Raw genomic sequence first — 16838 nt, 5'->3', positions numbered from 1 at the left:
ATGGCTCCCATGTAACCTTATTTGGAGAGAGCATCAAAAGTCTAAATTTGAGAGCCATCAAGAATGAGGCCTTCCTGCCTCCTACACCCCGTAATAGGCTCCAACCCCAATGCCCCCCCCCCCTTCTACCTTCTCTTAATCCCCAGGTCATCTCCCCTGGGCTGGGGAGAGGCTGAGAACCAGGATTTGTGGAGTGGGGTCCAGGTAGGCATGGGGGTGGGGAAAGTTGTAAAGGCCTAAATTTTCTGTTCTCATTTTAGCAGGAAAGAAAGAAAGGAAAAGTAAGGCAAGATCTAGGTTGATTCTTCAGGGAGAGGGCTATTTCTGTAGTAAGAGGCCCAGCAGGCAGGAGTCACCTTCAAGAGCAAGGGAGGGGGCTAAACAGAGATTTGAGAGCAGGATGGCAGTCCTTCCTGCCATCTAACCTCCTTCCCTCCTGCTACGTCCTTGGTCCTGCCTCAGGGTAGATGGGAAATAGTGCTCTCTCCTTCTCCCAGCATCCTCTTTCATCCGTCCACCACCTCTTGTCCGATTGAGGGCTGAAATTCCAGATCGTCTTTGGGCCTCCATCCCCGCAGAGTGGTCCCCTCTTGCCCAGGGCCCTTATTCCTCCTAATCTCTAGTGTCCCTTGGCCCTGGCTCCAGGAGTCACCCTTCTCCTCCCTCCTGTCCCATCTCCACCTCCTGGGGCCCCTTCTTTGGCCCATCTGCTCCCCACCTTGCCTTCAGTTGTTCTCTCCTCTGCCAGTAACATGCCTTTTGCAGTTCAATAAAATTAGCGACTGGGGGCAGAAGAAGCGGGGCAGGAGCCCAGGGGTGCTAAGCTCAGTGGCCTTGAATGCGGCTGGACACACGGAGTCCGGACGCCTGTCATTCCAGGGCTAAACAGTGACAGCTGAGGGACCTGAGCTGGTGTTGGGGGCAATGGGGCAGCTGTGTTGCAGGGAGAGATGGACTGATGATAAAGATGACCTGGGCACCTAATGGTCTGCTCAGTGGCCTGAGCCCCTAAATACACAGCTGACCCCTAGATGAGGGACCTTGACTTTAGAAGGGGTGTCCTGTCTGGCACCCACCTTGCCAGGCTGGGAGAGCTTTCTTAAACTCAGATGGAAGGGGCAACTCAGGCAACGAGGGGTTCCCGGGGTTTCCACTTCCAGTGAGGGGGTCTTCATATGGAGCCACTGCCTCCAGGGCATCTGGGCAAAGCTGCGCGAAGGAGGGGATTTTGTGAGGTTCTCAGGACCCAGGCATGCTAACTTACCAGCCTCAGAAAAGCCAGAGCTCCAGAACCTGCCTAGCGACCTAGATGCTCCCCGCTTTCTGCCCACCTGCATAGGCTGGCCCGCCCCACCCGGCTGAGACTCAGAGAAGGGCTCAGCCGCGGCTCCCCCTCCCAGGCCCCGCCCCCGGGCCGGGCCCCGCCTCCTCCCCCGCCAGCCCGAAGCCGCTGCGCTCCGGAGCGCGGCGAGAGCAGGTGGCGCGGCGGGCTCGGTCTCTGCCCCGCAGGTAAGTCAGCGACGAGGGCTGGTCCATGCTGAGGACCTCGAGGGCAGCGCGGGAGAACAAAGCAGCCCCTTCCACCTGTCCTGTGCCCTCGTCTCTAAACTGGGGGACCCTAAAGGACAGTGAGGACATCCCTATCGGCTCTGCGCGCCGACGCTGGGCATCTAGCGGGTGGGACTAAACTCTGGAGAAGTTTAGAGGGTCTCGGCTGGCTATGCCCGATGCCGGGGCGGGCTCCGAGGGATGGGAAAGGACAGAGCCGAGCATTGGGCGCGCAGCTTTCTGGAGAAGGGTAGGTCGGGGGTGGTGACTGCAGGGCACCGGGTAACGAGCCTCATTGACTCGGCTGTGTTTGCCTCATCCAAGTGAGGAAGCATCCTACCCCCTCCCTTAGGAATGATGGAGTGACCCAAACGGTTTCTGTTCTGTGGGCAAATGAGGTAAGAGCCGCTGCCTAGCTGAGCTGGGTCCTGGGTTTCCTGGTGAGCCCCAGGGCACCTGCATCTTGCATTTACACCTGGGTACTGATGTGCCTGGGTGAGGGAGCAGGGGATCCTCCCAATGGCCTGGGGAACCCAGAGAGCCTGGGGACTGAGTAGATCTTCTCTGTGTCCATGTATCAGAGCCAAGTGGGGGAGGTGATCACAGAAGTGGGCCTTATAGTAGATGTGGGGTTCATTTGCACCCTCCGTGTTTGGATTTGGGCTGTAGGAAAAGGGTCCTGCCTCCTAGGACCTTAAGGAAGTCTTCCTGGAAGAGAAGATCCTGGGCTGACAGCTTAGATGTGATGCATAGAGCTCTGAGCCACAAAGGAGAGTCAGATTTTGGGCCTTGGTGCTGGGTTGGGGTAGAGCATAGGACCCAGGACTGTAGAACAGAGGGAGGTCAGTATGCTGCCATCTGGATTCATCCAGGACCCCATGGACTTCCCAGGGATCATCACAAGCCTAGGGACAGACGGAGATCCACCTCAGGTGGGAGAGCTTCCTGTGTCTGTCTAGTTTCCCCATTCCATTGTCTCCCTCCATCACACACACTATCGTTGTCAGGAAGTTCTGTCTCATATCTGACCTTCATCCCTTCTGCTTCTGTGCCAGCTTCTTGCTTCTATGTGCTATAGTCGAAACAGCGGGGGCTTTGGGGTTAGTTAGACTTGAGTCCCATCACCTGTGCTTACTGTGTACCCTGGGGCAAATTACTTAACCTCTTTGAGCTCGCTTCCCCACCTGTAAAATGGGGATAATAATAGAACCCACCTCATAGAGTGGCTGCAAGGATTAAATGAGAATACGCACGTAGAGCGCTTAGCCCAGTGCCTGGCGCCTGGTGAGGGCTCAGCCAGTATAAGTGTCCCCTCATGTGTGGGACAGCAAAGCCGGTCTGCGGGAGGGGTGGTGGTGGAGGGGGTTGGAAGTTTTTTTTAAACTTGGCTAGAGAGAGCAATGCCCTTCACCACTACCACCCCCCCAGCCCCTGCCCCCTGCTGGTCTCTGGATCTCCGCTGGTCCTGTCTGGGCTGCCCAGGGCCCCTGGCCTCCTTCTCTCTTAGTCGCCCTGTTTTTTTGTCTCCAGGGTGAGCAGAGGGGACCCAGCAGGGCAGGGACCAGGGGCAGCAGGAGCCCACTTGGGGCTGTGCCTCTGGGGAGCAAATGGGCTTAGAGACCCAATGAGAAAAAATGCCCGGTTGTCATCACCTCCCTGCCCTCCCCACTCCAGAAATCCACAAGATGGGATCAAGCCACACTAAATTTTTCCAGGAAGATAAATAATACAAGAGATTGCAGGTCCTGTTTGGGGATTGTCCAAGCTGCCCTCCACTGGAAAGACAGCTTCAGTCCCTGGCCTGAGCTGGGAGGCTGCCGGGGAAGGCTGGGTCTGGAAAGCACTCTTAAACCTGGGCAAGGGAGGGTGTGCCCGTGCCCTCGCTGGGCGCTTTCAAGGGCTCCGCTCTGGCCCTCCTCTGGCTGTCCCTCTCCCTGTGGGGTGAGGAGTCAGCAGGGCCAAGTGGATGAGCTTGTGCGTCCCCTTCAAGACCATATTCTCCAGACCTGTGACTCTGGAGCTCCCTGCCCAGATGGCCACCAGCTTGCTCTCAGCCCATGCCAGCCTCTTCCCTGGGCCGGTTCTCCTCAGGGCAGGTTATGCTACTAGCGTGTGCACCCCCATACCTGAGGAACGACTGAAGACAGCTAAGGGGCGGCTGTTTGCTGGGCGTGAAGGTGGAGCTGGGATGTGAGGCTGGGTGTCCACATACACGTATGAGTCCCTTGCGGTGCAGAGAGTTGCTGGCAGTAGCAAGGGAGGTTGTTGGCTGGCGCCAGGGTGGGAGTGGAACTCTCTCTCCCTACACAGCCCTGTTCTCCTGCAAAACTCCCAGGAGTCAGAAATCTAAATTGGAATCTGGTCTTTCTGGTCGTTATGAAAGTGTATTTGTCAAAGTGGGAGCTTAGGACATATTTTCCTTAACAGGTTGTTAGCTCGACTTATAACTTTTAAATATTTAGACACGTGTATGTGGGCCCCCGTTTGTCCTCTTGCCCCAGGCCCTGCAAAGTTAGGGATGGGCCTGGCAGCGACCGTGACCCAAAATGCTATTTTGGTGAATTCCCTTCCTGTTCTCCCTTTCCCCCAGTGCAGTAGCGCCCCTGTAAAATTGGGCTTAGGACACACCCACCCGGACCAGGAAGGAGTTTCAAGGTGAAATGAAGGCTGTCAGCTGTCACCAACAAGCGGTTCCCCCTTGGGCCTCCTGACCTCATTCTCTACCCCAAAATTGGGACAATTTTTTTTTCAAATGTCCTATGATGCTTAAGAGGGAAGGGATGAGGGGGAGAGAGGTTGCTTATCTCCTGAGTGTGGGGAGGCTGTGGGCTCTCGCTGGACCCAAGGAGCAAGGAGGGAGCCAAATGGGGCTGCAGCAGCAGGAGGGATGGAAGTTAGACTGGGAGAAGATCAGGGCTGGACCCCACCATCCCTCCAGCTGCCCTTCTCAGAGGGAGCTGCGCCCGCCGCCAGGAAGGGGGGCCATGTGTCTGTAATGTGGGTCCTCCCGTAAGTTTGGATCTTGAGCTTTGGGTAGGGAGAGTGTGGGGGCCAGCTGGCCAGGTGGTGGGAGTCATCCCTGGCAGGAATGAATGGCATGTTGGTCTCAGCTGTAGTTGACTGCCCTGTGGCACCTGGACACACCGTCTGTTCAGAAGAGAGAGTCACGCAGCCTTTTTGTGGCCGTCCCTGACTCGCTCATTGATTCTGATTGGGCTGTTTGTGGATCAAACCTGCCACCTTGGCCTCATTAGTGCTGTGAAGTGCTCGATGGAACTGGACACACGCACACTCACACTCAGACACTCTCACACACCCGGCATGCGTGCCCACCGACACTAACTCACAGATATTGCTGTATACAGTTGCACACCCCTCAACACCGCTTCAAGTGCAGTCTCGGGTATGGGTACCCCGCAGACCCTCCCTGACACGTGCACTTTGCCGACCATGCGCCTTCCCCACAGTCACTCTCTCTCCCCCCATCAGTGACTTTGCATTCACCTTGGGTGACCTGCCAGCTCCACTGGCCAGGGGTTGGCTTACTTGAGGGTGGCTGGGGGCCAGGCGCCTGCAGCGGTTTGGTGTTGGGGACAGGAGGCAGCGGCACTGCCCTCCTGGGACTCCCTGCAAACCCCACCGAGCCCAACATTTGGCACCTCTGCTCCCCAAGTCCCACAGCAGAGTCTCCAGCCCTGAGTCTCTCTCAGTCTGTCTGTCCCTGTGTAGTTCTGTGAGCCTCTGTCTGCCTCTCAGCCTGTAAGTGTGTCTGTCCCTGTGTGCCCTGCATGCTCTCTGCTCGGTCCTTCCCCACCTCCTGTGCCTGTCATTTTCTGTCTTTCTCCTCTCTCCCTGTCTCTGAGTCTATCTTTTTCTGTCTTGCTCTCTTTCTCTTTTCTCTGGATGTGAGTCTCTGTCTCTCTCTGGGTGGGTCCCCTCTGCTCACCCTGGAGACAAAAAAACAGGGCGACTAAGAGACGTGTGCGTCTCTGCCCTTCTGTCTCTGTCTCTCTGTCACACACACACACACACACACACTTCCTCACTCTCAGTCTCTCACCTTGTCTCTCTGTCTCTGATTCTGTGGCGTCTCTCTAGTTTGTCTTTCTGTGTCTCTGTTTCTGTCTTTATCTCTCCCTCTCTGCCTCTAAGTCTGAGTGTGTCTCTCCGATCTCTCTGTCTTACTCTCATGTGGCGCCCCAGGGGAACAAGAGAGCCAGATGTCCCTGGGTGTGTAGAAGAAGAGGACAAAGCATCCCGGGGGGCTGCCATGACTTCTGGGCCCCTCCACTCCAGACAAAGAGGGGAAGGGGAATATCAGGCTCTGGAGAGGACAGAGGTCAGCCCATCTGCCCTAGGTCCTTTGCTGAGAACTTAAGCATATGGGGGCTTTGGCTCCAGACTCTGAAATGTTGTTCTTTAGTGACAAGGCCCAGGGTCATATGCCTGGGAGCAGGGCTGGGGGGTCAGAGTGACAAGGGAGAGAGCCCCTCGTCTGTCTTGTTGACCTGATTGACCTTGGGCCGAGCGAAGGGTGTTGAGGACTGGGAGTCTCCCGCAGAAGAGGCGTTGACCAGAGTGGGGCGATTTGACACGTTTCTTTTTCCTCGAAGCAGCCAAGCTCTACTCACCCACCCCAGGCCCCAGCTTCCTTCTCCAAACCACCACGGTGCTCCCTACCCTGTTCTAAACATTTCCGCCAACTGCCCCAGGGCCAAGGGGCCTGTTCAAGCCGCCTCCCTGCCCTCTCTTCCTGCCTCTCCACCTTCGCGGGCCTCTCCTCGCTGCCGCTGCCGTGGCTTCTTACACAGGAGCGGCTGTGTTGGCTGTTTATTTGACTGAAATTTCCTTGGGTGGGGTGAGGACCAACTCCACAGCTCCTTCTCCCCACTTCAGATGCCCGGGCAAGAGGCCAGGCCGGCCCCACTGGGTCCCACTGCCCTCCCCCCGGCCCCCACGTGCCTCTCCTACATCCTCAGGCCCCAGACTCCTCTACTCTCCTAATCTCAGGTCTGTCGACTCCTACTTCTGACACCAGCCGACCCCTCCCACTGGGTGGGCAGGATAGGGAGGTACAAGATGTACCCCCGCATCTCCCCCCATGCCTCGCCTAGTGGAGGGGTAATACTGGAGAAGGTGTTGGGAACAGGAGCCCTTGGCTTCTCCCAGGATTCTCAAAGAGGAACACATGGGGTGTGGTCTTCAGAAGATGGAGAAGTTTCCCCATGTGCCTGTCCGCTTTCATTGGCCTGAGGCTTGAGCCAGCGATAGAGTAAGACTTCAGCAGAGGCATAATTCTCTAATGGGTTTGCGGCCCCATCCAGAATGATCTCCCTGGGACCCCAAGGGTCTTTCCATCCTGGATTTTGAATGGTACTGTGCTATATACAGAACTGTCTCATCCTGCCCTATGAGCACCTGGAGAGGTAACAAAATCCCCATTCAGGTAGAGTCTGGACTTAAACCCAGGTCTGCTCATTCCCACAGCCAGGCCTCCTCCTGGACTGAGCTGGAGCTGCTCCTGGGGCAAAAAGAACCCCAGGCTGCAGCCATTTCTTGGCTCTGCCTGCATCTGACTCTCACCTACATCTCCTCCATCTTCACAGGCCTGCAGTGGAGACTTCTGGTCTCCGCCTGTGTCTCCAACTGGGAAGGGAGTGTAGAGACAGGTAACATTCTTGTGACCTTGTTCTGAGATCTGCTGTCCTAGTTAGCAGCTTCCTGGGGGGAGAGGGACACGAGAACCTTTTAGAGATGGTTTCAACCATCTGGGTGCTAATTGAGAATGCAACCGTCCCTAGGTTAAGGCTGGGGACAGCTATTCCGGGGCTGCAGGATGAAGTGTGGGGGCGAGAGGCCAGAGGGGGGATCAGGAAGTTTCCCCAAATAGCCTGGCCAGCAGCCAAATGTGGGAGCCAGGCCGTGGGAGGAGGGGGTCAGCCCAGCTGGGGGGCAGCTGGCCAGTTGGCACATGGACCTGGACCTGGGGAAGCTGGGCAAGGGGCAGAAACGGAGCAAGACTGGTATTGTCCCTCTTTTCTCTCCTGCTGAAATGGGCTCCTCTGGAACTTGGTGTCATGAGTAGGCGGGGGGAGGTGGGAGAGTGTGTCTCTGGCCTGACCCTCTTCTCCCCCAGGGGCCCTTGTAAGCCCCAGCCCATTCCACTGCCCCTCACCCAGTGACACTGACTTATTCATTCATTCAACAGACATTTATCGAGTACCTCCTATGTGTTATACTTGCTAGGCCTGCCCTGGGAATTCAAGGAGAAAGAAGGCAGGGTGAATACGAGAGAACATGAGGAGGCAGGAAGGAAATCTGCCTTGAGGAGGGCAATGAGGGGAGGCTTCTCATGGAGGGGATAGTTCAGCATCAGCCATGCGAAGGGAAGGTTGGAACCAGGAGGAAAAGAGCCCTCCAAGCAGAGAAGGCTCCGAGGCGAGGGAGAGCTCGCTGTGCTCCAGGGAGAGAAAGAGCCCAGTGTAGCTGGAGTGTGTAAGCAAGGTAGGGAGTGGTTGGAAAACAGATCCGAGGGGCATGGGATATTTTGACCTGGACATTTTGACCCCAAAGATGTTTGGAAGGCATTTACAACCAAAATGCATTTGGTTGAAACATTTTCAACCAAAACATACCAACACTGAAGACTTTTTTAGAAAGTGTTTTCCAGTTCGAACTCTATTCATCCAACTGAATTCCTCGATCAGATTTTTCAATTTTTCCTCTGTGGTACAGTTAAACAAATTTCCATTTTTTTCATTCCATTTTAATTTTACTGAAATTATTTTCATCGGCATCGATTCTGTATAAATTTTGCTGCCGAGTTTTGATTCATAGATCAATTTGGCATCGAGCAAAGACTCCTGACCCTAGTCTCTGCCATTTTGCAATTGATTGGGTAAACTCATCCAATTTTGGAAGGTTTAAATTTAAAAAAAGATTTGGGGTCAAGATTGAATTCAATCTTTTTAGTCAATAATGAGTTTTCTTTTTATCAGGTTCTAGCCATCGTCGGTGTTACTTCTACCAGCAACGTTCTTAGATGGAAAGTTATATTTGTATCTCAGTTAATCTGTGGGAGGGGTGGGTGGAAGGGGCGAGTTGGGAGAGAAGGGTTTGGGGAGGCAGGTAGAGGCCAGATCTTCCAGGCTGGGGTAAGGCTTCTCCTAAAGTGAAGGAGAAGCCTTTGGAGGTTTTAAGCAGGAGAGTGACATGATTAAACTTGCCTTTTTAAAAGGCTCCTTCTGGCCACGTGGAGAACAGACTGGAAGGGCTAGAGATGGAGAAGTGGAGGCAGGGAGGCTGATGAGGAGGCTGTTATGCCAATCCAGGTGGGAAAGAGAAGCGAACCAATTGAAGAAAGATTAGGGTCCCATCCCACTCCCCAGGATCCCAGCATGGCCCTCCCCACATGCTCAGAGTGACCTCGATATCATCCCCCACACCCTTAGCTCCTGCCCCTCCCTTTCTTTGAGGCCCCACACACCCCAGAGTCTGGCCAGTCAGAGTTTGCACAGGGTGGAGACCAAGAACTGGGGTGTTTTCCTTGGGGCTCCCTCCCAGTCTGTCTCCTGGCTGCATGCGGCTGAGGGAGAGTCAGGGATGCCCTGCCGAGGTTGGGGTGGGGGATTGGAACGATGGGGGTTGGCTGTTGGATCCGCCCACCCAGAGCACGTGGCTGGAGCAGCCGGGGCAACTGCAAACCTGGCGCAGAAACAGACCCAGACACAGGGCGCTTGTCCGGCCCGTGGCTCCGAGCTCGGGGTGTGACCCTGGGCAGGGGTACAAAGGGCCTCTGTTGATGCGAGGCACGGGGCCCACCTGGGCCAGGCCAGGTGCCTGAGGAGTGAGGAAAGTGGGCCAGGGGCTGCTTGAGGAGAGTAGGCTTGAAGTGACACAGATGCGAGGTTTGGGTGTCATCTGGGCAAGTTACTTCCTCTCCTTGGTCCTCAGTCTCCTCACTTGTAAAATGGAATCTTAATCCCAGCCTCCTAGACCTGGCACATCATCAGGACCCACCTTGTTGACTGATTAAAGCATCACCTTCTTAGAATCATGTATTTTTAAACATCATTATTTAACAGCCACACGTAGTGATACCACGTACCTGTTTGCTAAACACTTTACAAATATTGACTCATTTAATCCCCATAACGACCCTCTAAGAGAGGTACTATTTATCCTTCTTTTACAGATGGGGAAACTGAGGCACGGAGGCGACAAAGGTCACTCAGTTAGGAAGTGGCAGAGGTAGGATTTGAACCCACGCAGTATGGCTATACTATGCTGCTTCCCAAAAGGAAGAGGTGGGCATCCCTTAGGCCAGGCACCTAAGGAGGGGACCTGATTCTTCAGCAGGGATGGAGGCGGTATTCTAGAGCATCTCTGCGTCAGAGAACATAACTGTGCAATGTCTCCCATCCCAGGGCCTGGCCCCTAGGGCAAGGCTAAGAGTGTAGTGGGAGGGAGGGAAGTCAGATTCCACGAGAGGAGTCCTGGGACCAGAGATCCAGGGCAGGAGAACAGGGTGGAGCAGGGATCTCGAGCAGCAGGTCACAACCCTGCCACCTTTGGCCCAGTTGTGAGAGTAGCTGTGCCCAGCAGAGGCTGGGGTTGATTTAGTCTTCCTTCAACTAGGACGGGTCATTCCCTGTGGGGTGTCAGGCTTGATGCCACGTGGTTGCAGGAGCCAGCCCTCCATCCGGGAGCCCAGGGTCTGGCTGGACATGAAGGGTGGACATGGAACAGAATGGCATGGGGGCTTTGGCCAAGTGGCTGAGGGTGGTGGGGAAGCAGAGCCCAAGCCCACAGCGGTGGCGACCTCCAGGCTTTGTGGTACGCCTGGGAGCATGCGCATGACTTGACTGGCTGAGAAAGGAGGCGGGGCTTCCCCGGCTGAGGGCGAAGAGGTGGGTCAGTATGTGTGCGGGCGGCAGGTGGTCCCTTGTGGGCGGGGCTGGGGCAGTACGTGGAGGGCTCTGAGCGCCAAGCTCTGAGCTCGGACGTGCCCTCCTAGGCACATCTCTAGACCTGTCTGCTCTTCAGAATCACCTGGGCGCTTGTTAAAAAGGCAGACCAGGGCCTCACCCCAGCCCCTGAATCCGAACGAACCTCGGGGGTTGGGGCCCAGCCCAGGATGCCTGACACGCTCCCCGGGTGATGCGCACGTGGCCAGGCACTTGGGAAAACTGCCGGGCGAGGGGTTCTCACCCTTGGCTGCACATCAGAATCACCTGGGCCAAATTTAAAAGTCCCGGTGCCCAGGCCGCACCCCAGACCAATCTGTCCGAGTCCCTGGGGAGGGGCCCAGGCATCAGAAGTTTTCAAAGCTGCCCAGGTGATTCCAGTGAGAGCTTGCTTGAGGACCCTCAGACAGGTCTTCCCCTCAGGTCAGCCAGGTCTGAGTTGAACTGTCCCCTCCTCAGAGAGGGCTTCCCTGGTCACTCGTCCTCCCTGACCTTGTGTGTTGATCTGCTTATTGACTGTGAATATCCCCCCTTGATTACAAGCTCCGTGAGGACCCCTCAGGACTTTGTTCACTGCTGGACCCCCTGGGCATAGCACGGAGGGCCTGGCATTTAGTAAGTGTTCAACAAGTGTTTATTGAGTGAGTTTCTTGAGTCCCTACTCTGTGCTAGGCACAAAGGGAGACACTCTCCCTATATCATCTCTTAATTCTCTCAACAGCCTGTTAGTATCCCAACGGGTAGATACTACTGGGGCCGTTTTACAGATCAGAGAGGTGAAGCAACTTGCCCAAGTTCTGACAGTTCCAGAGCCCAGGCTCTGTCCTGGGCCGCGCACTGCATCCCACCAAGGCCTTAGAGCAGCCCTGCTGTGGGAAGCAGCCTGGCAGCCTGGAGGCTGGACAGAGGGTCCGGGGGCATAGGACATGTTGACACAGCCCGTTCCCGGGGACTTACTTGGAACCTCTCAGCTGGTTTTGAAAGGCCTCCTTCATGGCCTGGAACGGCCGTGTGCTTCCACCCACCAGACCGATTTGAGAGGAGGACTCCTTGATGTGGTCGGCAGCTGCTCCTTGGCCAGCAACGTGGACCATGGCCACCCCGCCATCTCCCTCGGCCAGTGGACTTGGAGGCTCTCCTCTTCCTCCTGCCCCAGGTGACCCCGGATTCTCAGGGTCATCCGCAGCCTCCCCCTGCCTCCAACCGTCTGAGGTTAGGATGAGTTAGGCTCAGTTTCTCATCCTGAGGAAGGGGGAAAGGCCCCCAGGTCCAGTGGGGTGGGCTGGGGTGGGAGGATTCTGCTGGACAAACTAACCAAATAAAAGCATCAGGAAATGGAAGCTGGGTCAGAGACTCAAAGATCTTAATTTCCACAGGGTTGATCCTGGCTGGCAGTCAGGGCCTCTCCTGGCCTCTTCTGAATGCAGCTCTTTAAGTAAGAGGGAAGGTAGCCAAGGTCCCAGTGAGGACCCCTGGGCCCTCAGCCTTCCTCATCCCTTCCATGGGGCAGTATGGGGAAGTCACCCCAGTGAGCAGACTGCCTTCTAGACTGCTGCTATTACAGCTAATATTCTGGGGAGGGGGCCACTCCTACTGTGGGCACCCCAGTTCCTAGCCTTCTCTCCTCCAGCTCTGGCCTCTCCTATACAATCCAGGCAGCTTTGCCAAGCTGGGTAAGGAGGTTGAAATAATTTCTGTTGCTTTGGCAACAAACACAAGTTGGATACAGCTCTGGGCTGGGAAAGATTGTGGACGGACTGGCAGCCTTGGGAGGCAAGATGATGGGCAGAAGAGGAGGGGTTTAGTCTGGACATGGGGACGGGCACCTTGGGTTGGGAGAGGGGATCAGTGGTGAGGTTTTGGCAGTTCCACCCAGGGCCGTTTGTCTTCTCTCTCTTTTTTGCCTCATTAGTTTCTAATGTACATCCGTGAGGAAGTTCTTTCTGCAGTCTCATCACTGTCCCTCCTGCTGTAACTAGCGATGTCATCTCTCACATCACAATTTACAGCTTGCAGGGTATTTTCTATACGTTATCTTATTTATTTATTTATTTTTTCCCCCAAAGCCCCAGTAGATAGTTGTATGTCATAGCTGCACATCCTTCTAGTTGCTGTATGTGGGATGCGGCCTCAGCATGGCCGGAGAAGCGGTGCGTCGGTGCGCACCCGGGATCTGAACCTGGGCGGCCACCAGCGGAGTGCACGCACTTAACCACTAAGCCACGGGGCTGGCCCTATACATTATCTTATTTAATCTTCTCAGCTGAAAGCCTTGGGTCAGGGGAGTTATTATTATTTATTGTTATTAGTTATTATTAGTTATAGTTATTATTGTTATCCCATTTTACAGACGAGGAAACTGAGGTGTGAAGAAAAGGGGCGTGTTTCCAGTCACAGGTTAGTAAGTGGCAGAGTTGTAAGTTCATGTTGCTCGATTCCAAGTTACTTCAGTTCCAATGACGCCCCCCAAATTACAGTCATGTATTGCTTAACGACAGGGACACATTCTGAGAAATGTGTCGTTAGGTGATTTCGCCATTGTGAGAACATCACAGAATGTACTTACACAAACCTAGATGGTATAGCCTACTACACACCTAGGCTATATGGTCCTAAGCTTATGGGACCACCATCGTATATGTGGTCCGTCGTTGACCGAAATGTCGTTATGTGGTGCATGACTACTCCCACGGACACAGCTCACCCCTCTCCCCGGCTCCTCCCCCTTCTATCTCACCATAACTCAGGAGTAGCCCAGGTCTGGAGAGGTCACCCTGTCCATCCCCCTCCCTTTCCCCCGGTGCAGTGGAGCCTCCGTGTGGCTGGTGTCTGGAGCTCACCTGGCCTTGGTCCAGGAGAGGGTGACAGTGGCAAAGTCGGGGTAGTCAAGGGTGTCAGCTGCTGTTGCTTCTTTTTGAGCAAAGATTTTTAAAGTTTAATGTGATAATCTCATCCTGATTACTGCAAACTGAGGCCCTCTGGCTCGTCCAAGAATCCATTACCGGCCATGAGGAGCAGGGAGACTGCGCTGGGCCCTCCCGGCCTCCCTGCCCCCATCCTCATGCGTCCTGAGAGGACTGAGCCTTGGTTTGTTTTGGGATTTTTTTCAGTGGAAAGAAGGTGTTTCTAGATCATGGTAGGGATGATTCGGACCTCCCTACTTCAAGACCCACCAGGGGACCCCAACCTTTCCTTTTAAGTCTGAGAATTTAAGTTCTAGGAAGGGGCTGCTGGTGAGTTTGGGCGTGAGGCCCATCAGAGGGCGTAGAAGATCAGCACAGCCAGGGACCCAGGAAGTCGTCCTGCACCCCATTTAACTGGCTGGGACACTGAGGCCCGATGCTGTTGTCTCCACATCACGCCTGCCCAGAAGTAAACCAATTAGCACTGTGCCTGGCTCTGTGTTCCCAGCGCCTGTCTCATTATTTGGGGATTTATGTCTCGGTCACAGTGAAGGACGACTGTCCCTGTTTCCATTGGGGTGAGCCCGGCCAGCCCTGAGCCCAGCAGCAGCAGGAGGAGGTGCCGTTCTGCTTGGGGCAGGATGGAGATTTAATTTCAGGGGGATTTGCAACCGGTGGGGAGCCGCCCTGGGCACATGGTGGCTCTGGGCTATTTTAGGAGGCAAAAGGCTGGCCTCGCGGGGGGAGGGATCACGGTGGACTTGTTCCAGCCATTAGTGATTCTGCTCTTTCAGTGGGAACAGAAAGGACCCATGATGGACCGAGCAGGCTGACTCGAGGTTGGGGTTTCTCCTGTCCTCCTGGAACCCAGGGGCCCAGAATTACACCACATACCCCACCCCAGTCCAGGCTATGAGCAGAATAGAAGCTGCTGGCTGGGCAGGGGTCTGTGACTCCTTGCCTGAGCCTCTTTGCTACAGGCCTTGCTTCAGCCAGGCCCTTGGTGTTATTAGTATGAATCATTAGTACAACCATCTCATATCTTTGTAGCAGAAATTATATATATATATATATATATATATATATATATATATATATATATATATATATATATATATTTTGTGTGTGTGTGTGTGTGTGTGTGTGTGTGTGAGGAAGATCGGCCCTGAGCTAACATCTGCCAATCCTCCTCTTTTTGCTGAGGAAGACTGGTCCTGGGCTAACATCCATGCCCATCTTCCTCTACTGTATATGGGACGCCACCACAGCATGGCTTGCCAAGCGGTGCATCAGTGCCCGCCCGGGATCCGAACTGGCGAACCCCGGGCTGCTGCAGCGGAGTGCACGCACTTAACCACTTGCGCCACCAGACCAGCCCCAGAAATTATATTTTTTGAGCCCTCAGGGAGGGCACCATGGTGCAGGGAGAAGGGCACAGCCTTAAGGCCAGGCTCACCTGGGATCCTGTTTTATATGGGCCCCTTCCAAGCTGGTAATGTGGGTTATGAAGTCTCTTCACCTCCCTGAGCCTCAGTGTCCCTGTCTCTAAAGTGGGGACCATAACACCTTATTAATGATGCCCTTCTTATTAATTCGGCACATGTGATGTCAGGCACTCTACAGGGATGGCCTCACATCACCCTCTGTGATGTTGTTATGTATGAATTGCCCCGTTTTACAGATAAGGAAACTGAAGCTCAGAGAGGGGGAGGAACCTGCCTAAGCCCATACAGCCCATTCTGTTTCTCATGCCCACAGTGAGAGTTGGTTCATTCCTCGAATCCCGCAATATGTGTTGGTTGCCTCGGTGTGCCAGGCATGTTCTAGGGCTGGGGATTCATCACAGACAAAACAGAGGAAGAGGAGATAATGGGATGAGACTGGGCAACAGTGAGAACTGAATGGCCCAACTAGAAACTCAGTGGCTTTATTTAGACTAAGGGTCATTTTCTGGCCAGAGAGAGGGCAATAACCAGGGGCCTGAATCCCTGCTTGGACGAGTGGTAGGTGGGCAAGGGAGGGCCAGCACCACCTGGCACCTCCAGCTGTCTTACCAGGAAGAGGTTTTCTTTGTTTTCTTCCTCCTCACCCCACCTTTTTAGGAGAAAAGTCACTGGGCATATTGGGATAAGGCCTTTCGAGGCACCATGACATAGAGGAAAGAGAGCATGGAGTTTGGAGTCAACCAGATGGGGTTCAACTCCCCCTCTCTAGCTGTGTGACCCTAGGCAGGTAAATTAACCTCTCAAAGCCTCCCTTCCCTTATCTTTAAAGTAAGTAGAGAAATACCAACCTTTCAGGGCTATTGGGATAAATAGATTGATAAAGGTGTGGGAAGGGCCTGGAAGACAGACGGCCCACCACTAATGGCAGTATTTTGTCTGTGTGCAGGGTTGGAATTTAGGGGCATGTTATTCCTAGGTATCTAGGTGAAGCCACGTCTTTGTGGTGGCACTAAGCTGGCACCTGTGGTCCTGCTGAATGATTTCAGCAGGCCGGGCAGAATGGGAGAGCCACCAAGCCTAGACATAACGTCTGGTGCTCATGGTTCAAAAAATCACGCTCAGTGACTAGATGCGGAGGCTGAACTCACCAGCAATGACATGAAAATACACCTGGGGGGTTTCATTGACTCTAGGCTCTACATAGAGCTAGCTCAAGACTGCAGAAAAGTTCAGGGGCGGGCAGCATTAGTAGATGATAGGGTTGAGGATGGGGGGAGGTGATTCTCTCCCCTTGTTCTGTTCTAAGGAGGGCATTGAAAGCCTAAATAAATTTAGAGGGATGTGACTAGGATAATAAAACACCTGGAAGCCATTTAGTCAACAAATTTTTTTTAAGTTTCTTAGGTCGGGTCAGTTGGTCAGCATGCAAGGTATTGGGCAGAAGGGAATGAATAAAGGCCTAGAACTATCCCTGTCAGTGCAGTGGGGTGGCCGGGGCAGGGCTTGGGGGAGACAGTTCAATACAGTGTATGTGCAATGTTAGGGGCCCATACAAGGTGCCCTGGGAGCACATAGGAGAGGCTTTCTGGAGGAGGTGGCCATATCAGGGGAAGAATAGTGGAGGGAAATGGGTCTCTTTAGCTGGGAGAAAAGACCTCTTAGGAAGAAGCTGCCGGCTGTGTTTAGCCGGCTATGGAAGGTGGAATGTGCTTTTTCCACGTTACCAGGGAGCAGATCCAACACCCACACATGGGCATTGCAGGAAAGCAGCTCTCAGCCTCCCGTGTTGATGAGATTTCTATCACTGAGAACTATCCAACAATGGAATGGGCCGTCTCTTGAGACAGTGAGCTCCCTGTCACTGGCATGTTCAAGCAGAGACCAGAGGGTAACTTGTCAGGGACAAGTTACAAAAGGGACAGAATGACCTCTAAGATCCCTTCTGAGTCTGAGCAACTGCAATTCTCCACGGACAG

The 16838-nt window shown here is 54.3% G+C and overlaps 1 protein-coding gene across 1 annotated transcript in view; it reads left to right on the top strand.

Annotated features, from left to right (window-relative positions):
* Positions 1 to 1475: 1475 nt before the first annotated feature.
* Positions 1476 to 16838, top strand: part of ZNF385C (zinc finger protein 385C) — a 52008-nt gene continuing 36645 nt past the window's right edge. Inside the window, exon 1 of the mRNA XM_058560990.1 lies at positions 1476 to 1509. The gene's annotated coding sequence lies outside the window, so the exon portion shown is untranslated. The remainder of the gene's footprint in view (positions 1510 to 16838) is intronic.

Source organism: Diceros bicornis, chromosome 18, assembly GCF_020826845.1.
Source record: "Diceros bicornis minor isolate mBicDic1 chromosome 18, mDicBic1.mat.cur, whole genome shotgun sequence".
Taxonomy (NCBI): Eukaryota; Metazoa; Chordata; class Mammalia; order Perissodactyla; family Rhinocerotidae; genus Diceros; species Diceros bicornis.
The sequence above is the reverse complement of the archived record's forward strand: the minus strand, read 5'-3'. Positions and strand labels throughout refer to the sequence as shown.